Source organism: Conger conger, chromosome 8, assembly GCF_963514075.1.
Source record: "Conger conger chromosome 8, fConCon1.1, whole genome shotgun sequence".
Taxonomy (NCBI): domain Eukaryota; kingdom Metazoa; phylum Chordata; class Actinopteri; order Anguilliformes; family Congridae; genus Conger; species Conger conger.
This window is the reverse complement of record NC_083767.1, coordinates 35624110-35644272: the sequence shown is the minus strand read 5'-3', so window position 1 is coordinate 35644272 and position 20163 is coordinate 35624110. Positions and strand designations below refer to the sequence as shown.

The 20163-nt window shown below is 42.0% G+C and overlaps 18 non-coding genes across 18 annotated transcripts; all 18 read left to right on the top strand.

Moving 5' to 3' along the window:
• Positions 1-361: 361 nt before the first annotated feature.
• Positions 362-443, top strand: trnas-gcu (transfer RNA serine (anticodon GCU)). The gene has a single exon. It is a non-coding gene; the product is annotated as a tRNA-Ser (tRNA).
• A 614-nt stretch (positions 444-1057) lies between these two features.
• Positions 1058-1139, top strand: trnas-gcu (transfer RNA serine (anticodon GCU)). Its single transcript has one exon. It is a non-coding gene; the product is annotated as a tRNA-Ser (tRNA).
• A 2705-nt stretch (positions 1140-3844) lies between these two features.
• trnas-gcu (transfer RNA serine (anticodon GCU)) lies at positions 3845-3926 on the top strand. The gene has a single exon. It is a non-coding gene; the product is annotated as a tRNA-Ser (tRNA).
• Positions 3927-4541: 615 nt separating this feature from the next.
• trnas-gcu (transfer RNA serine (anticodon GCU)) lies at positions 4542-4623 on the top strand. The gene has a single exon. It is a non-coding gene; the product is annotated as a tRNA-Ser (tRNA).
• A 2009-nt stretch (positions 4624-6632) lies between these two features.
• trnas-gcu (transfer RNA serine (anticodon GCU)) lies at positions 6633-6714 on the top strand. Its single transcript has one exon. It is a non-coding gene; the product is annotated as a tRNA-Ser (tRNA).
• Positions 6715-7329: 615 nt separating this feature from the next.
• On the top strand, positions 7330-7411 carry trnas-gcu (transfer RNA serine (anticodon GCU)). The gene has a single exon. It is a non-coding gene; the product is annotated as a tRNA-Ser (tRNA).
• Positions 7412-8723: 1312 nt separating this feature from the next.
• trnas-gcu (transfer RNA serine (anticodon GCU)) lies at positions 8724-8805 on the top strand. Its single transcript has one exon. It is a non-coding gene; the product is annotated as a tRNA-Ser (tRNA).
• A 615-nt stretch (positions 8806-9420) lies between these two features.
• trnas-gcu (transfer RNA serine (anticodon GCU)) lies at positions 9421-9502 on the top strand. Its single transcript has one exon. It is a non-coding gene; the product is annotated as a tRNA-Ser (tRNA).
• Positions 9503-10814: 1312 nt separating this feature from the next.
• trnas-gcu (transfer RNA serine (anticodon GCU)) lies at positions 10815-10896 on the top strand. Its single transcript has one exon. It is a non-coding gene; the product is annotated as a tRNA-Ser (tRNA).
• A 615-nt stretch (positions 10897-11511) lies between these two features.
• On the top strand, positions 11512-11593 carry trnas-gcu (transfer RNA serine (anticodon GCU)). The gene has a single exon. It is a non-coding gene; the product is annotated as a tRNA-Ser (tRNA).
• A 615-nt stretch (positions 11594-12208) lies between these two features.
• On the top strand, positions 12209-12290 carry trnas-gcu (transfer RNA serine (anticodon GCU)). The gene has a single exon. It is a non-coding gene; the product is annotated as a tRNA-Ser (tRNA).
• Positions 12291-12905: 615 nt separating this feature from the next.
• Positions 12906-12987, top strand: trnas-gcu (transfer RNA serine (anticodon GCU)). Its single transcript has one exon. It is a non-coding gene; the product is annotated as a tRNA-Ser (tRNA).
• Positions 12988-13602: 615 nt separating this feature from the next.
• trnas-gcu (transfer RNA serine (anticodon GCU)) lies at positions 13603-13684 on the top strand. The gene has a single exon. It is a non-coding gene; the product is annotated as a tRNA-Ser (tRNA).
• Positions 13685-14299: 615 nt separating this feature from the next.
• trnas-gcu (transfer RNA serine (anticodon GCU)) lies at positions 14300-14381 on the top strand. Its single transcript has one exon. It is a non-coding gene; the product is annotated as a tRNA-Ser (tRNA).
• Positions 14382-14996: 615 nt separating this feature from the next.
• Positions 14997-15078, top strand: trnas-gcu (transfer RNA serine (anticodon GCU)). Its single transcript has one exon. It is a non-coding gene; the product is annotated as a tRNA-Ser (tRNA).
• A 1312-nt stretch (positions 15079-16390) lies between these two features.
• Positions 16391-16472, top strand: trnas-gcu (transfer RNA serine (anticodon GCU)). The gene has a single exon. It is a non-coding gene; the product is annotated as a tRNA-Ser (tRNA).
• Positions 16473-17087: 615 nt separating this feature from the next.
• On the top strand, positions 17088-17169 carry trnas-gcu (transfer RNA serine (anticodon GCU)). Its single transcript has one exon. It is a non-coding gene; the product is annotated as a tRNA-Ser (tRNA).
• A 615-nt stretch (positions 17170-17784) lies between these two features.
• On the top strand, positions 17785-17866 carry trnas-gcu (transfer RNA serine (anticodon GCU)). Its single transcript has one exon. It is a non-coding gene; the product is annotated as a tRNA-Ser (tRNA).
• Positions 17867-20163: the final 2297 nt, after the last annotated feature.

Sequence of the window (20163 nt, the reverse complement as noted above, 5' to 3'; positions counted from 1 at the left end):
ATACAACCTTATTCCACACCTCAGATATCCTGTTTTCGTGTACCAGTGCAAGTTTTCTTTTTAGCTGTTCATATCCTCTTCTACGTAGTGGCTTTTTGTCTGCCAGACATCACCTTAGACCTATATGATTGAGTTGCCTTTTCACAGCGCAAAGATAGACAGAAACCCCTGTGCATTTCTTCAGATCTGAAGAACGAGAGGAACTAGATTTTTTCCTTTTCATTGAACATACATTATTCATAGTTTATTTGAAATGATGATAGTTTTGCTGGTCTACCTGTTCTTCATTGTTTGCTTTGAGTCCCAGTTTCTTTGAATCTTGCAATAATCTTTCATACTCCAGTGAATTTCAGCGTTTTAGGACGAGGTGGCCGAGTGGTTAAGGCGATGGACTGCTAATCCATTGTGCTCTGCACGCGTGGGTTCGAATCCCATCCTCGTCGAACTGGAGGTTTTGGGTTCCATGGAGCTTGATGTATGTTTGAGGTGAACGCCACCCAATCCAGGCTTTCATTCGTACCCTCATCTGGTGAAAACAATTGTCAGGAGCCTTTCTCTGGTGTGTTCTTCATTCACCTTTGGTAGCCATTTCCCTCCCAGCAAGTACTGATATATTTGGGTTATCGATACTGTGAATTTCCAGGTCCTTTGTAAACAGCAGCAATTCAGTGATCTCATATTTACACTCATCGGTCCATACAACCTTATTCCACACCTCAGATATCCTGTTTTCGTGTACCAGTGCAAGTTTTCTTTTTAGCTGTTCATATCCTCTTCTACGTAGTGGCTTTTTGTCTGCCAGACATCACCTTAGACCTACATGATTGAGTTGCATTTTCACAGCGCAAAGACAGACAGAAACACCTGTGCATTTCTTCAGATCTGAAGCACGAGAAGAACTAGATTTTTTCCTTTTCATTGAACATACATTATTCATAGTTTATTTGAAATGATGATAGTTTTGTTGGTCTACCTGTTCTTCATTGGTTGCTTTGAGTCCCAGTTTCTTTGAATCTTGCAATAATCTTTCATACTCCAGTGAGCTCCAGCGGTTTAGGACGAGGTGGCCGAGTGGTTAAGGCAATGGACTGCTAATCCATTGTGCTCTGTACGCGTGGGTTCGAATCCCATCCTCGTCGAACTGGAGCTTTTGGGTTCCATGGAGCTTCATGTATGTTTGAGGTGAACGCCACCCAATCCAGGCTTTCATTCGTACCCTCATCTGGTGAAAACAATTGTCAGGAGCCTTTCTCTGGTGTGTTCTTCATTCACCTTTGGAAGCCATTTCCTCTCCCAGCAAGTACTGATATATTTGGGTTATCGATACTGTGAATTTCCAGGTCCTTTGTAAACAGCAGCAATTCAGTGATCTCATATTTACACTCATCGGTCCATACAACCTTATTCCACACCTCAGATATCCTGTTTTCGTGTACCAGTGCAAGTTTTCTTTTTAGCTGTTCATATCCTCTTCTACGTAGTGGCTTTTTGTCTGCCAGACATCACCTTAGACCTATATGATTGAGTTGCCTTTTCACAGCGCAAAGATAGACAGAAACCCCTGTGCATTTCTTCAGATCTGAAGAACGAGAGGAACTAGATTTTTTCCTTTTCATTGAACATACATTATTCATAGTTTATTTGAAATGATGATAGTTTTGCTGGTCTACCTGTTCTTCATTGTTTGCTTTGAGTCCCAGTTTCTTTGAATCTTGCAATAATCTTTCATACTCCAGTGAATTTCAGCGTTTTAGGACGAGGTGGCCGAGTGGTTAAGGCGATGGACTGCTAATCCATTGTGCTCTGCACGCGTGGGTTGGAATCCCATCCTCGTCGAACTGGAGGTTTTGGGTTCCATGGAGCTTGATGTATGTTTGAGGTGAACGCCACCCAATCCAGGCTTTCATTCGTACCCTCATCTGGTGAAAACAATTGTCAGGAGCCTTTCTCTGGTGTGTTCTTCATTCACCTTTGGTAGCCATTTCCCTCCCAGCAAGTACTGATATATTTGGGTTATCGATACTGTGAATTTCCAGGTCCTTTGTAAACAGCAGCAATTCAGTGATCTCATATTTACACTCATCGGTCCATACAACCTTATTCCACACCTCAGATATCCTGTTTTCGTGTACCAGTGCAAGTTTTCTTTTTAGCTGTTCATATCCTCTTCTACGTAGTGGCTTTTTGTCTGCCAGACATCACCTTAGACCTACATGATTGAGTTGCCTTTTCACAGCGCAAAGATAGACAGAAACACCTGTGCATTTCTTCAGATCTGAAGAACGAGAGGAACTAGATTTTTTTCCTTTTCATTGAACATACATTATTCATAGTTTATTTGAAATGATGATAGTTTTGTTGGTCTACCTGTTCTTCATTGGTTGCTTTGAGTCCCAGTTTCTTTGAATCTTGCAATAATCTTTCATACTCCAGTGAGTTCCAGCGGTTTGGGACGAGGTGGCCGAGTGGTTAAGGCGATGGACTGCTAATCCATTGTGCTCTGCACGCGTGGGTTGGAATCCCATCCTCGTCGAACTGGAGGTTTTGGGTTCCATGGAGCTTGATGTATGTTTGAGGTGAACGCCACCCAATCCAGGTTTTCATTCGTACTCTCATCTGGTGAAAACAATTGTCAGGAGCCTTTCTCTGGAGTGTTCTTCATTCACCTATGGAAGCCATTTCTTCTCCCAGCAAATACTGATATATTTGGTTTATCGATACTGTGAATTTCCAGGTCCTTTGTACACAGCAGCAATTCAGTGATCTCATATTTACACTCATCGGTCCATACAACCTTATTCCACACCTCAGATATCCTGTTTTCGTGTACCAGTGCAAGTTTTCTTTTTTGCTGTTCATATCCTCTTCTACGTAGTGGCTTTTTGTCTGCCAGACATCACCTTAGACCTATATGATTGAGTTGCCTTTTCACAGCGCAAAGATAGACAGAAACCCCTGTGCATTTCTTCAGATCTGAAGAACGAGAGGAACTAGATTTTTTCCTTTTCATTGAACATACATTATTCATAGTTTATTTGAAATGATGATAGTTTTGCTGGTCTACCTGTTCTTCATTGTTTGCTTTGAGTCCCAGTTTCTTTGAATCTTGCAATAATCTTTCATACTCCAGTGAATTTCAGCGTTTTAGGACGAGGTGGCCGAGTGGTTAAGGCGATGGACTGCTAATCCATTGTGCTCTGCACGCGTGGGTTCTAATCCCATCCTCGTCGAACTGGAGGTTTTGGGTTCCATGGAGCTTGATGTATGTTTGAGGTGAACGCCACCCAATCCAGGCTTTCATTCGTACCCTCATCTGGTGAAAACAATTGTCAGGAGCCTTTCTCTGGTGTGTTCTTCATTCACCTTTGGTAGCCATTTCCCTCCCAGCAAGTACTGATATATTTGGGTTATCGATACTGTGAATTTCCAGGTCCTTTGTAAACAGCAGCAATTCAGTGATCTCATATTTACACTCATCGGTCCATACAACCTTATTCCACACCTCAGATATCCTGTTTTCGTGTACCAGTGCAAGTTTTCTTTTTAGCTGTTCATATCCTCTTCTACGTAGTGGCTTTTTGTCTGCCAGACATCACCTTAGACCTACATGATTGAGTTGCATTTTCACAGCGCAAAGACAGACAGAAACACCTGTGCATTTCTTCAGATCTGAAGCACGAGAAGAACTAGATTTTTTCCTTTTCATTGAACATACATTATTCATAGTTTATTTGAAATGATGATAGTTTTGTTGGTCTACCTGTTCTTCATTGGTTGCTTTGAGTCCCAGTTTCTTTGAATCTTGCAATAATCTTTCATACTCCAGTGAGCTCCGGCGGTTTAGGACGAGGTGGCCGAGTGGTTAAGGCAATGGACTGCTAATCCATTGTGCTCTGTACGCGTGGGTTCGAATCCCATCCTCGTCGAACTGGAGCTTTTGGGTTCCATGGAGCTTCATGTATGTTTCAGGTGAACGCCACCCAATCCAGGCTTTCATTCGTACCCTCATCTGGTGAAAACAATTGTCAGGAGCCTTTCTCTGGTGTGTTCTTCATTCACCTTTGGAAGCCATTTCCTCTCCCAGCAAGTACTGATATATTTGGGTTATCGATACTGTGAATTTCCAGGTCCTTTGTAAACAGCAGCAATTCAGTGATCTCATATTTACACTCATCGGTCCATACAACCTTATTCCACACCTCAGATATCCTGTTTTCGTGTACCAGTGCAAGTTTTCTTTTTAGCTGTTCATATCCTCTTCTACGTAGTGGCTTTTTGTCTGCCAGACATCACCTTAGACCTATATGATTGAGTTGCCTTTTCACAGCGCAAAGATAGACAGAAACCCCTGTGCATTTCTTCAGATCTGAAGAACGAGAGGAACTAGATTTTTTCCTTTTCATTGAACATACATTATTCATAGTTTATTTGAAATGATGATAGTTTTGCTGGTCTACCTGTTCTTCATTGTTTGCTTTGAGTCCCAGTTTCTTTGAATCTTGCAATAATCTTTCATACTCCAGTGAATTTCAGCGTTTTAGGACGAGGTGGCCGAGTGGTTAAGGCGATGGACTGCTAATCCATTGTGCTCTGCACGCGTGGGTTCGAATCCCATCCTCGTCGAACTGGAGGTTTTGGGTTCCATGGAGCTTGATGTATGTTTGAGGTGAACGCCACCCAATCCAGGCTTTCATTCGTACCCTCATCTGGTGAAAACAATTGTCAGGAGCCTTTCTCTGGTGTGTTCTTCATTCACCTTTGGTAGCCATTTCCCTCCCAGCAAGTACTGATATATTTGGGTTATCGATACTGTGAATTTCCAGGTCCTTTGTAAACAGCAGCAATTCAGTGATCTCATATTTACACTCATCGGTCCATACAACCTTATTCCACACCTCAGATATCCTGTTTTCGTGTACCAGTGCAAGTTTTCTTTTTAGCTGTTCATATCCTCTTCTACGTAGTGGCTTTTTGTCTGCCAGACATCACCTTAGACCTACATGATTGAGTTGCCTTTTCACAGCGCAAAGATAGACAGAAACACCTGTGCATTTCTTCAGATCTGAAGAACGAGAGGAACTAGATTTTTTTCCTTTTCATTGAACATACATTATTCATAGTTTATTTGAAATGATGATAGTTTTGTTGGTCTACCTGTTCTTCATTGGTTGCTTTGAGTCCCAGTTTCTTTGAATCTTGCAATAATCTTTCATACTCCAGTGAGTTCCAGCGGTTTGGGACGAGGTGGCCGAGTGGTTAAGGCGATGGACTGCTAATCCATTGTGCTCTGCACGCGTGGGTTGGAATCCCATCCTCGTCGAACTGGAGGTTTTGGGTTCCATGGAGCTTGATGTATGTTTGAGGTGAACGCCACCCAATCCAGGTTTTCATTCGTACTCTCATCTGGTGAAAACAATTGTCAGGAGCCTTTCTCTGGAGTGTTCTTCATTCACCTATGGAAGCCATTTCTTCTCCCAGCAAATACTGATATATTTGGTTTATCGATACTGTGAATTTCCAGGTCCTTTGTACACAGCAGCAATTCAGTGATCTCATATTTACACTCATCGGTCCATACAACCTTATTCCACACCTCAGATATCCTGTTTTCGTGTACCAGTGCAAGTTTTCTTTTTTGCTGTTCATATCCTCTTCTACGTAGTGGCTTTTTGTCTGCCAGACATCACCTTAGACCTACATGATTGAGTTGCCTTTTCACAGCGCAAAGACAGACAGAAACACCTGTGCATTTCTTCAGATCTGAAGCACGAGAAGAACTAGATTTTTTCCTTTTCATTGAACATACATTATTCATAGTTTATTTGAAATGATGATAGTTTTGCTGGTCTACCTGTTCTTCATTGGTTGCTTTGAGTCACAGTTTCTTTGAATCTTGCAATAATCTTTCATACTCCAGTGAATTTTAGCGTTTTAGGACGAGGTGGCCGAGTGGTTAAGGCGATGGACTGCTAATCCATTGTGCTGTGCACGCGTAGGTTGGAATCCCATCCTCGTCGAACTGGAGCTTTTGGGTTCCATGGAGCTTGATGTATGTTTGAGGTGAACGCCACCCAATCCAGGCTTTCATTCGTACCCTCATCTGGTGAAAACAATTGTCAGGAGCCTTTCTCTGGAGTGTTCTTCATTCACCTATGGAAGCCATTTCCTCTCCCAGCAAATACTGATATATTTGGGTTTTCGATACTGTGAATTTCCAGGTCCTTTGTAAACAGCAGCAATTCAGTGATCTCATATTTACACTCATCGGTCCATACAACCTTATTCCACACCTCAGATATCCTGTTTTCGTGTACCAGTGCAAGTTTTCTTTTTTGCTGTTCATATCCTCTTCTACGTAGTGGCTTTTTGTCTGCCAGACATCACCTTAGACCTATATGATTGAGTCGCCTTTTCACAGCGCAAAGATAGACAGAAACACCTGTGCATTTCTTCAGATCTGAAGAACGAGAGGAACTAGATTTTTTCCTTTTCATTGAACATACATTATTCATAGTTTATTTGAAATGATGATAGTTTTGCTGGTCTACCTGTTCTTCATTGTTTGCTTTGAGTCCCAGTTTCTTTGAATCTTGCAATAATCTTTCATACTCCAGTGAGCTCCAGCGGTTTAGGACGAGGTGGCCGAGTGGTTAAGGCAATGGACTGCTAATCCATTGTGCTCTGTACGCGTGGGTTCGAATCCCATCCTCGTCGAACTGGAGCTTTTGGGTTCCATGGAGCTTGATGTATGTTTGAGGTGAACGCCACCCAATCCAGGCTTTCATTCGTACCCTCATCTGGTGAAAACAATTGTCAGGAGCCTTTCTCTGGTGTGTTCTTCATTCACCTTTGGAAGCCATTTCCTCTCCCAGCAAGTACTGATATATTTGGGTTATCGATACTGTGAATTTCCAGGTCCTTTGTAAACAGCAGCAATTCAGTGATCTCATATTTACACTCATCGGTCCATACAACCTTATTCCACACCTCAGATATCCTGTTTTCGTGTACCAGTGCAAGTTTTCTTTTTAGCTGTTCATATCCTCTTCTACGTAGTGGCTTTTTGTCTGCCAGACATCACCTTAGACCTATATGATTGAGTTGCCTTTTCACAGCGCAAAGATAGACAGAAACCCCTGTGCATTTCTTCAGATCTGAAGAACGAGAGGAACTAGATTTTTTCCTTTTCATTGAACATACATTATTCATAGTTTATTTGAAATGATGATAGTTTTGCTGGTCTACCTGTTCTTCATTGTTTGCTTTGAGTCCCAGTTTCTTTGAATCTTGCAATAATCTTTCATACTCCAGTGAATTTCAGCGTTTTAGGACGAGGTGGCCGAGTGGTTAAGGCGATGGACTGCTAATCCATTGTGCTCTGCACGCGTGGGTTCGAATCCCATCCTCGTCGAACTGGAGGTTTTGGGTTCCATGGAGCTTGATGTATGTTTGAGGTGAACGCCACCCAATCCAGGTTTTCATTCGTACTCTCATCTGGTGAAAACAATTGTCAGGAGCCTTTCTCTGGAGTGTTCTTCATTCACCTATGGAAGCCATTTCTTCTCCCAGCAAATACTGATATATTTGGTTTATCGATACTGTGAATTTCCAGGTCCTTTGTACACAGCAGCAATTCAGTGATCTCATATTTACACTCATCGGTCCATACAACCTTATTCCACACCTCAGATATCCTGTTTTCGTGTACCAGTGCAAGTTTTCTTTTTTGCTGTTCATATCCTCTTCTACGTAGTGGCTTTTTGTCTGCCAGATATCACCTTAGACCTATATGATTGAGTCGCCTTTTCACAGCGCAAAGATAGACAGAAACACCAGTGCATTTCTTCAGATCTGAAGCACGAGAAGAACTAGATTTTTTCCTTTTCATTGAACATACATTATTCATAGTTTATTTGAAATGATGATAGTTTTGCTGGTCTACCTGTTCTTCATTGGTTGCTTTGAGTCACAGTTTCTTTGAATCTTGCAATAATCTTTCATACTCCAGTGAATTTTAGCGTTTTAGGACGAGGTGGCCGAGTGGTTAAGGCGATGGACTGCTAATCCATTGTGCTCTGCACGCGTAGGTTGGAATCCCATCCTCGTCGAACTGGAGCTTTTGGGTTCCATGGAGCTTGATGTATGTTTGAGGTGAACGCCACCCAATCCAGGCTTTCATTCGTACCCTCATCTGGTGAAAACAATTGTCAGGAGCCTTTCTCTGGAGTGTTCTTCATTCACCTATGGAAGCCATTTCCTCTCCCAGCAAATACTGATATATTTGGGTTTTCGATACTGTGAATTTCCAGGTCCTTTGTAAACAGCAGCAATTCAGTGATCTCATATTTACACTCATCGGTCCATACAACCTTATTCCACACCTCAGATATCCTGTTTTCGTGTACCAGTGCAAGTTTTCTTTTTTGCTGTTCATATCCTCTTCTACGTAGTGGCTTTTTGTCTGCCAGACATCACCTTAGACCTATATGATTGAGTCGCCTTTTCACAGCGCAAAGATAGACAGAAACACCTGTGCATTTCTTCAGATCTGAAGAACGAGAGGAACTAGATTTTTTCCTTTTCATTGAACATACATTATTCATAGTTTATTTGAAATGATGATAGTTTTGCTGGTCTACCTGTTCTTCATTGTTTGCTTTGAGTCCCAGTTTCTTTGAATCTTGCAATAATCTTTCATACTCCAGTGAGCTCCAGCGGTTTAGGACGAGGTGGCCGAGTGGTTAAGGCAATGGACTGCTAATCCATTGTGCTCTGTACGCGTGGGTTCGAATCCCATCCTCGTCGAACTGGAGCTTTTGGGTTCCATGGAGCTTCATGTATGTTTGAGGTGAACGCCACCCAATCCAGGCTTTCATTCGTACCCTCATCTGGTGAAAACAATTGTCAGGAGCCTTTCTCTGGTGTGTTCTTCATTCACCTTTGGAAGCCATTTCCTCTCCCAGCAAGTACTGATATATTTGGGTTATCGATACTGTGAATTTCCAGGTCCTTTGTAAACAGCAGCAATTCAGTGATCTCATATTTACACTCATCGGTCCATACAACCTTATTCCACACCTCAGATATCCTGTTTTCGTGTACCAGTGCAAGTTTTCTTTTTAGCTGTTCATATCCTCTTCTACGTAGTGGCTTTTTGTCTGCCAGACATCACCTTAGACCTATATGATTGAGTTGCCTTTTCACAGCGCAAAGATAGACAGAAACCCCTGTGCATTTCTTCAGATCTGAAGAACGAGAGGAACTAGATTTTTTCCTTTTCATTGAACATACATTATTCATAGTTTATTTGAAATGATGATAGTTTTGCTGGTCTACCTGTTCTTCATTGTTTGCTTTGAGTCCCAGTTTCTTTGAATCTTGCAATAATCTTTCATACTCCAGTGAATTTCAGCGTTTTAGGACGAGGTGGCCGAGTGGTTAAGGCGATGGACTGCTAATCCATTGTGCTCTGCACGCGTGGGTTCGAATCCCATCCTCGTCGAACTGGAGGTTTTGGGTTCCATGGAGCTTGATGTATGTTTGAGGTGAACGCCACCCAATCCAGGTTTTCATTCGTACTCTCATCTGGTGAAAACAATTGTCAGGAGCCTTTCTCTGGAGTGTTCTTCATTCACCTATGGAAGCCATTTCTTCTCCCAGCAAATACTGATATATTTGGTTTATCGATACTGTGAATTTCCAGGTCCTTTGTACACAGCAGCAATTCAGTGATCTCATATTTACACTCATCGGTCCATACAACCTTATTCCACACCTCAGATATCCTGTTTTCGTGTACCAGTGCAAGTTTTCTTTTTTGCTGTTCATATCCTCTTCTACGTAGTGGCTTTTTGTCTGCCAGATATCACCTTAGACCTATATGATTGAGTCGCCTTTTCACAGCGCAAAGATAGACAGAAACACCAGTGCATTTCTTCAGATCTGAAGAACGAGAGGAACTAGATTTTTTCCTTTTCATTGAACATACATTATTCATAGTTTATTTGAAATGATGATAGTTTTGCTGGTCTACCTGTTCTTCATTGGTTGCTTTGAGTCCCAGTTTCTTTGAATCTTGCAATAATCTTTCATACTACAGTGCATTTCAGCGTTTTAGGACGAGGTGGCCGAGTGGTTAAGGCGATGGACTGCTAATCCATTGTGCTCTGCACGCGTAGGTTGGAATCCCATCCTCGTCGAACTGGAGCTTTTGGGTTCCATGGAGCTTGATGTATGTTTGAGGTGAACGCCACCCAATCCAGGCTTTCATTCGTACCCTCATCTGGTGAAAACAATTGTCAGGAGCCTTTCTCTGGAGTGTTCTTCATTCACCTATGGAAGCCATTTCCTCTCCCAGCAAATACTGATATATTTGGGTTTTCGATACTGTGAATTTCCAGGTCCTTTGTAAACAGCAGCAATTCAGTGATCTCATATTTACACTCATCGGTCCATACAACCTTATTCCACACCTCAGATATCCTGTTTTCGTGTACCAGTGCAAGTTTTCTTTTTTGCTGTTCATATCCTCTTCTACGTAGTGGCTTTTTGTCTGCCAGACATCACCTTAGACCTATATGATTGAGTTGCCTTTTCACAGCGCAAAGATAGACAGAAACACCTGTGCATTTCTTCAGATCTGAAGAACGAGAGGAACTAGATTTTTTCCTTTTCATTGAACATACATTATTCATAGTTTATTTGAAATGATGATAGTTTTGCTGGTCTACCTGTTCTTCATTGTTTGCTTTGAGTCCCAGTTTCTTTGAATCTTGCAATAATCTTTCATACTCCAGTGCGCTCCAGCGGTTTAGGACGAGGTGGCCGAGTGGTTAAGGCAATGGACTGCTAATCCATTGTGCTCTGTACGCGTGGGTTCGAATCCCATCCTCGTCGAACTGGAGCTTTTGGGTTCCATGGAGCTTCATGTATGTTTGAGGTGAACGCCACCCAATCCAGGCTTTCATTCGTACCCTCATCTGGTGAAAACAATTGTCAGGAGCCTTTCTCTGGTGTGTTCTTCATTCACCTTTGGAAGCCATTTCCTCTCCCAGCAAGTACTGATATATTTGGGTTATCGATACTGTGAATTTCCAGGTCCTTTGTAAACAGCAGCAATTCAGTGATCTCATATTTACACTCATCGGTCCATACAACCTTATTCCACACCTCAGATATCCTGTTTTCGTGTACCAGTGCAAGTTTTCTTTTTAGCTGTTCATATCCTCTTCTACGTAGTGGCTTTTTGTCTGCCAGACATCACCTTAGACCTATATGATTGAGTTGCCTTTTCACAGCGCAAAGATAGACAGAAACCCCTGTGCATTTCTTCAGATCTGAAGAACGAGAGGAACTAGATTTTTTCCTTTTCATTGAACATACATTATTCATAGTTTATTTGAAATGATGATAGTTTTGCTGGTCTACCTGTTCTTCATTGTTTGCTTTGAGTCCCAGTTTCTTTGAATCTTGCAATAATCTTTCATACTCCAGTGAATTTCAGCGTTTTAGGACGAGGTGGCCGAGTGGTTAAGGCGATGGACTGCTAATCCATTGTGCTCTGCACGCGTGGGTTCGAATCCCATCCTCGTCGAACTGGAGGTTTTGGGTTCCATGGAGCTTGATGTATGTTTGAGGTGAACGCCACCCAATCCAGGTTTTCATTCGTACTCTCATCTGGTGAAAACAATTGTCAGGAGCCTTTCTCTGGAGTGTTCTTCATTCACCTATGGAAGCCATTTCTTCTCCCAGCAAATACTGATATATTTGGTTTATCGATACTGTGAATTTCCAGGTCCTTTGTACACAGCAGCAATTCAGTGATCTCATATTTACACTCATCGGTCCATACAACCTTATTCCACACCTCAGATATCCTGTTTTCGTGTACCAGTGCAAGTTTTCTTTTTTGCTGTTCATATCCTCTTCTACGTAGTGGCTTTTTGTCTGCCAGATATCACCTTAGACCTATATGATTGAGTCGCCTTTTCACAGCGCAAAGATAGACAGAAACACCAGTGCATTTCTTCAGATCTGAAGAACGAGAGGAACTAGATTTTTTCCTTTTCATTGAACATACATTATTCATAGTTTATTTGAAATGATGATAGTTTTGCTGGTCTACCTGTTCTTCATTGGTTGCTTTGAGTCCCAGTTTCTTTGAATCTTGCAATAATCTTTCATACTACAGTGCATTTCAGCGTTTTAGGACGAGGTGGCCGAGTGGTTAAGGCGATGGACTGCTAATCCATTGTGCTCTGCACGCCTGGGTTCGAATCCCATCCTCGTCGAACTGGATGTTTTGGGTTCCATGGAGCTTGATGTATGTTTGAGGTGAACGCCACCCAATCCAGGCTTTCATTCGTACCCTCATCTGGTGAAAACAATTGTCAGGAGCCTTTCTCTGGTGTGTTCTTCATTCACCTTTGGAAGCCATTTCCTCTCCCAGCAAGTACTGATATATTTGGGTTATCGATACTGTGAATTTCCAGGTCCTTTGTAAACAGCAGCAATTCAGTGATCTCATATTTACACTCATCGGTCCATACAACCTTATTCCACACCTCAGATATCCTGTTTTCGTGTACCAGTGCAAGTTTTCTTTTTTGCTCTTCATATCCTCTTCTACGTAGTGGCTTTTTGTCTGCCAGATATCACCTTAGACCTATATGATTGAGTCGCCTTTTCACAGCGCAAAGATAGAAAGAAACACCAGTGCATTTCTTCAGATCTGAAGAACGAGAGGAACTAGATTTTTTCCTTTTCATTGAACATACATTATTCATAGTTTATTTGAAATGATGATAGTTTTGCTGGTCTACCTGTTCTTCATTGGTTGCTTTGAGTCCCAGTTTCTTTGAATCTTGCAATAATCTTTCATACTCCAGTGAATTTCAGCGTTTTAGGACGAGGTGGCCGAGTGGTTAAGGCGATGGACTGCTAATCCATTGTGCTCTGCACGCGTGGGTTCGAATCCCATCCTCGTCGAACTGGAGGTTTTGGGTTCCATGGAGCTTGATGTATGTTTGAGGTGAACGCCACCCAATCCAGGTTTTCATTCGTACTCTCATCTGGTGAAAACAATTGTCAGGAGCCTTTCTCTGGAGTGTTCTTCATTCACCTATGGAAGCCATTTCTTCTCCCAGCAAATACTGATATATTTGGTTTATCGATACTGTGAATTTCCAGGTCCTTTGTACACAGCAGCAATTCAGTGATCTCATATTTACACTCATCGGTCCATACAACCTTATTCCACACCTCAGATATCCTGTTTTCGTGTACCAGTGCAAGTTTTCTTTTTTGCTGTTCATATCCTCTTCTACGTAGTGGCTTTTTGTCTGCCAGATATCACCTTAGACCTATATGATTGAGTCGCCTTTTCACAGCGCAAAGATAGACAGAAACACCAGTGCATTTCTTCAGATCTGAAGAACGAGAGGAACTAGATTTTTTCCTTTTCATTGAACATACATTATTCATAGTTTATTTGAAATGATGATAGTTTTGCTGGTCTACCTGTTCTTCATTGGTTGCTTTGAGTCCCAGTTTCTTTGAATCTTGCAATAATCTTTCATACTACAGTGCATTTCAGCGTTTTAGGACGAGGTGGCCGAGTGGTTAAGGCGATGGACTGCTAATCCATTGTGCTCTGCACGCCTGGGTTCGAATCCCATCCTCGTCGAACTGGATGTTTTGGGTTCCATGGAGCTTGATGTATGTTTGAGGTGAACGCCACCCAATCCAGGCTTTCATTCGTACCCTCATCTGGTGAAAACAATTGTCAGGAGCCTTTCTCTGGTGTGTTCTTCATTCACCTTTGGAAGCCATTTCCTCTCCCAGCAAGTACTGATATATTTGGGTTATCGATACTGTGAATTTCCAGGTCCTTTGTAAACAGCAGCAATTCAGTGATCTCATATTTACACTCATCGGTCCATACAACCTTATTCCACACCTCAGATATCCTGTTTTCGTGTACCAGTGCAAGTTTTCTTTTTTGCTCTTCATATCCTCTTCTACGTAGTGGCTTTTTGTCTGCCAGATATCACCTTAGACCTATATGATTGAGTCGCCTTTTCACAGCGCAAAGATAGAAAGAAACACCAGTGCATTTCTTCAGATCTGAAGAACGAGAGGAACTAGATTTTTTCCTTTTCATTGAACATACATTATTCATAGTTTATTTGAAATGATGATAGTTTTGCTGGTCTACCTGTTCTTCATTGGTTGCTTTGAGTACCAGTTTCTTTGAATCTTGCAATAATCTTTCATACTCCAGTGAATTTCAGCGTTTTAGGACGAGGTGGCCGAGTGGTTAAGGCGATGGACTGCTAATCCATTGTGCTCTGCACGCGTGGGTTTGAATCCCATCCTCGTCGAACCGGATGTTTTGGGTTCCATGGAGCTTGATGTATGTTTGAGGTGAACGCCACCCAATCCAGGCTTTCATTCGTACCCTCATCTGGTGAAAACAATTGTCAGGAGCCTTTCTCTGGTGTGTTCTTCATTCACCTTTGGAAGCCATTTCCTCTCCCAGCAAGTACTGATATATTTGGGTTATCGATTCTGTGAATTTCCAGGTTCTTTGTAAACAGCAGCAATTCAGTGATCTCATATTTACACTCATCGGTCCATACAACCTTATTCCACACCTCAGATATCCTGTTTTCGTGTACCAGTGCAAGTTTTCTTTTTAGCTGTTCATATCCTCTTCTACGTAGTGGCTTTTTGTCTGCCAGACATCACCTTAGACCTATATGATTGAGTTGCCTTTTCACAGCGCAAAGATAGACAGAAACACCTGTGCATTTCTTCAGATCTGAAGAACGAGAGGAACTAGATTTTTTCCTTTTCATTGAACATACATTATTCATAGTTTATTTGAAATGATGATAGTTTTGCTGGTCTACCTGTTCTTCATTGGTTGCTTTGAGTCCCAGTTTCTTTGAATCTTGCAATAATCTTTCATACTCCAGTGAATTTCAGCGTTTTAGGACGAGGTGGCCGAGTGGTTAAGGCGATGGACTGCTAATCCATTGTGCTCTGCACGCGTGGGTTGGAATCCCACCCTCGTCGAACTGGAGGTTTTGGGTTCCATGGAGCTTGATGTATGTTTGAGGTGAACGCCACCCAATCCAGGCTTTCATTTGTACCCTCATCTGGTGAAAACAATTGTCAGGAGCCTTTCTCTGGTGTGTTCTTCATTCACCTTTGGAAGCCATTTCCTCTCCCAGCAAGTACTGATATATTTGGGTTATCGATACTGTGAATTTCCAGGTCCTTTGTAAACAGCAGCAATTCAGTGATCTCATATTTACACTCATCGGTCCATACAACCTTATTCCACACCTCAGATATCCTGTTTTCGTGTACCAGTGCAAGTTTTCTTTTTAGCTGTTCATATCCTCTTCTACGTAGTGGCTTTTTGTCTGCCAGACATCACCTTAGACCTATATGATTGAGTCGCCTTTTCACAGCGCAAAGATAGAAAGAAACACCAGTGCATTTCTTCAGATCTGAAGAACGAGAGGAACTAGATTTTTTCCTTTTCATTGAACATACATTATTCATAGTTTATTTGAAATGATGATAGTTTTGCTGGTCTACCTGTTCTTCATTGGTTGCTTTGAGTCCCAGTTTCTTTGAATCTTGCAATAATCTTTCATACTCCAGTGAATTTCAGCGTTTTAGGACGAGGTGGCCGAGTGCTTAAGGCGATGGACTGCTAATCCATTGTGCTCTGCACGCGTGGGTTCGAATCCCATCCTCGTCGAACTGGAGGTTTTGGGTTCCATGGAGCTTGATGTATGTTTGAGGTGAACGCCACCCAATCCAGGTTTTCATTCGTACTCTCATCTGGTGAAAACAATTGTCAGGAGCCTTTCTCTGGAGTGTTCTTCATTCACCTATGGAAGCCATTTCTTCTCCCAGCAAATACTGATATATTTGGTTTATCGATACTGTGAATTTCCAGGTCCTTTGTACACAGCAGCAATTCAGTGATCTCATATTTACACTCATCGGTCCATACAACCTTATTCCACACCTCAGATATCCTGTTTTCGTGTACCAGTGCAAGTTTTCTTTTTTGCTGTTCATATCCTCTTCTACGTAGTGGCTTTTTGTCTGCCAGATATCACCTTAGACCTATATGATTGAGTCGCCTTTTCACAGCGCAAAGATAGACAGAAACACCAGTGCATTTCTTCAGATCTGAAGAACGAGAGGAACTAGATTTTTTCCTTTTCATTGAACATACATTATTCATAGTTTATTTGAAATGATGATAGTTTTGCTGGTCTACCTGTTCTTCATTGGTTGCTTTGAGTCCCAGTTTCTTTGAATCTTGCAATAATCTTTCATACTACAGTGCATTTCAGCGTTTTAGGACGAGGTGGCCGAGTGGTTAAGGCGATGGACTGCTAATCCATTGTGCTCTGCACGCCTGGGTTCGAATCCCATCCTCGTCGAACTGGATGTTTTGGGTTCCATGGAGCTTGATGTATGTTTGAGGTGAACGCCACCCAATCCAGGCTTTCATTCGTACCCTCATCTGGTGAAAACAATTGTCAGGAGCCTTTCTCTGGTGTGTTCTTCATTCACCTTTGGAAGCCATTTCCTCTCCCAGCAAGTACTGATATATTTGGGTTATCGATACTGTGAATTTCCAGGTCCTTTGTAAACAGCAGCAATTCAGTGATCTCATATTTACACTCATCGGTCCATACAACCTTATTCCACACCTCAGATATCCTGTTTTCGTGTACCAGTGCAAGTTTTCTTTTTTGCTCTTCATATCCTCTTCTACGTAGTGGCTTTTTGTCTGCCAGATATCACCTTAGACCTATATGATTGAGTCGCCTTTTCACAGCGCAAAGATAGAAAGAAACACCAGTGCATTTCTTCAGATCTGAAGAACGAGAGGAACTAGATTTTTTCCTTTTCATTGAACATACATTATTCATAGTTTATTTGAAATGATGATAGTTTTGCTGGTCTACCTGTTCTTCATTGGTTGCTTTGAGTCCCAGTTTCTTTGAATCTTGCAATAATCTTTCATACTCCAGTGAATTTCAGCGTTTTAGGACGAGGTGGCCGAGTGGTTAAGGCGATGGACTGCTAATCCATTGTGCTCTGCACGCGTGGGTTCGAATCCCATCCTCGTCGAACCGGATGTTTTGGGTTCCATGGAGCTTGATGTATGTTTGAGGTGAACGCCACCCAATCCAGGCTTTCATTCGTACCCTCATCTGGTGAAAACAATTGTCAGGAGCCTTTCTCTGGTGTGTTCTTCATTCACCTTTGGAAGCCATTTCCTCTCCCAGCAAGTACTGATATATTTGGGTTATCGATTCTGTGAATTTCCAGGTTCTTTGTAAACAGCAGCAATTCAGTGATCTCATATTTACACTCATCGGTCCATACAACCTTATTCCACACCTCAGATATCCTGTTTTCGTGTACCAGTGCAAGTTTTCTTTTTAGCTGTTCATATCCTCTTCTACGTAGTGGCTTTTTGTCTGCCAGACATCACCTTAGACCTATATGATTGAGTTGCCTTTTCACAGCGCAAAGATAGACAGAAACACCTGTGCATTTCTTCAGATCTGAAGAACGAGAGGAACTAGATTTTTTCCTTTTCATTGAACATACATTATTCATAGTTTATTTGAAATGATGATAGTTTTGCTGGTCTACCTGTTCTTCATTGGTTGCTTTGAGTCCCAGTTTCTTTGAATCTTGCAATAATCTTTCATACTCCAGTGAATTTCAGCGTTTTAGGACGAGGTGGCCGAGTGGTTAAGGCGATGGACTGCTAATCCATTGTGCTCTGCACGCGTGGGTTGGAATCCCACCCTCGTCGAACTGGAGGTTTTGGGTTCCATGGAGCTTGATGTATGTTTGAGGTGAACGCCACCCAATCCAGGCTTTCATTTGTACCCTCATCTGGTGAAAACAATTGTCAGGAGCCTTTCTCTGGTGTGTTCTTCATTCACCTTTGGAAGCCATTTCCTCTCCCAGCAAGTACTGATATATTTGGGTTATCGATACTGTGAATTTCCAGGTCCTTTGTAAACAGCAGCAATTCAGTGATCTCATATTTACACTCATCGGTCCATACAACCTTATTCCACACCTCAGATATCCTGTTTTCGTGTACCAGTGCAAGTTTTCTTTTTAGCTGTTCATATCCTCTTCTACGTAGTGGCTTTTTGTCTGCCAGACATCACCTTAGACCTATATGATTGAGTCGCCTTTTCACAGCGCAAAGATAGAAAGAAACACCAGTGCATTTCTTCAGATCTGAAGAACGAGAGGAACTAGATTTTTTCCTTTTCATTGAACATACATTATTCATAGTTTATTTGAAATGATGATAGTTTTGCTGGTCTACCTGTTCTTCATTGGTTGCTTTGAGTCCCAGTTTCTTTGAATCTTGCAATAATCTTTCATACTCCAGTGAATTTCAGCGTTTTAGGACGAGGTGGCCGAGTGCTTAAGGCGATGGACTGCTAATCCATTGTGCTCTGCACGCGTGGGTTCGAATCCCATCCTCGTCGAACTGGATGTTTTGGGTTCCATGGAGCTTGATGTATGTTTGAGGTGAACGCCACCCAATCCAGGCTTTCATTCGTACCCTCATCTGGTGAAAACAATTGTCAGGAGCCTTTCTCTGGTGTGTTCTTCATTCACCTTTGGAAGCCATTTCCTCTCCCAGCAAGTACTGATATATTTGGGTTATCGATACTGTGAATTTCCAGGTTCTTTGTAAACAGCAGCAATTCAGTGATCTCATATTTACACTCATCGGTCCATACAACCTTATTCCACACCTCAGATATCCTGTTTTCGTGTACCAGTGCAAGTTTTCTTTTTAGCTGTTCATATCCTCTTCTACGTAGTGGCTTTTTGTCTGCCAGACATCACCTTAGACCTATATGATTGAGTTGCCTTTTCACAGCGCAAAGATAGACAGAAACACCTGTGCATTTCTTCAGATCTGAAGAACGAGAGGAACTAGATTTTTTCCTTTTCATTGAACATACATTATTCATAGTTTATTTGAAATGATGATAGTTTTGCTGGTCTACCTGTTCTTCATTGGTTGCTTTGAGTCCCAGTTTCTTTGAATCTTGCAATAATCTTTCATACTCCAGTGAATTTCAGCGTTTTAGGACGAGGTGGCCGAGTGGTTAAGGCGATGGACTGCTAATCCATTGTGCTCTGCACGCGTGGGTTGGAATCCCATCCTCGTCGAACTGGAGGTTTTGGGTTCCATGGAGCTTGATGTATGTTTGAGGTGAACGCCACCCAATCCAGGCTTTCATTTGTACCCTCATCTGGTGAAAACAATTGTCAGGAGCCTTTCTCTGGTGTGTTCTTCATTCACCTTTGGAAGCCATTTCCTCTCCCAGCAAGTACTGATATATTTGGGTTATCGATACTGTGAATTTCCAGGTCCTTTGTAAACAGCAGCAATTCAGTGATCTCATATTTACACTCATCGGTCCATACAACCTTATTCCACACCTCAGATATCCTGTTTTCGTGTACCAGTGCAAGTTTTCTTTTTAGCTGTTCATATCCTCTTCTACGTAGTGGCTTTTTGTCTGCCAGACATCACCTTAGACCTATATGATTGAGTTGCCTTTTCACAGCGCAAAGACAGACAGAAACACCTGTGCATTTCTTCAGATCTGAAGAACGAGAGGAACTAGATTTTTTCCTTTTCATTGAACATACATTATTCATAGTTTATTTGAAATGATGATAGTTTTGCTGGTCTACCTGTTCTTCATTGGTTGCTTTGAGTCCCAGTTTCTTTGAATCTTGCAATAATCTTTCATACTCCAGTGAATTTCAGCGTTTTAGGACGAGGTGGCCGAGTGGTTAAGGCGATGGACTGCTAATCCATTGTGCTCTGCACGCGTGGGTTGGAATCACATCCTCGTCGAACTGGAGGTTTTGGGTTCCATGGAGCTTGATGTATGTTTGAGGTGAACGCCACCCAATCCAGGCTTTCATTTGTACCCTCATCTGGTGAAAACAATTGTCAGGAGCCTTTCTCTGGTGTGTTCTTCATTCACCTTTGGAAGCCATTTCCTCTCCCAGCAAGTACTGATATATTTGGGTTATCGATTCTGTGAATTTCCAGGTCCT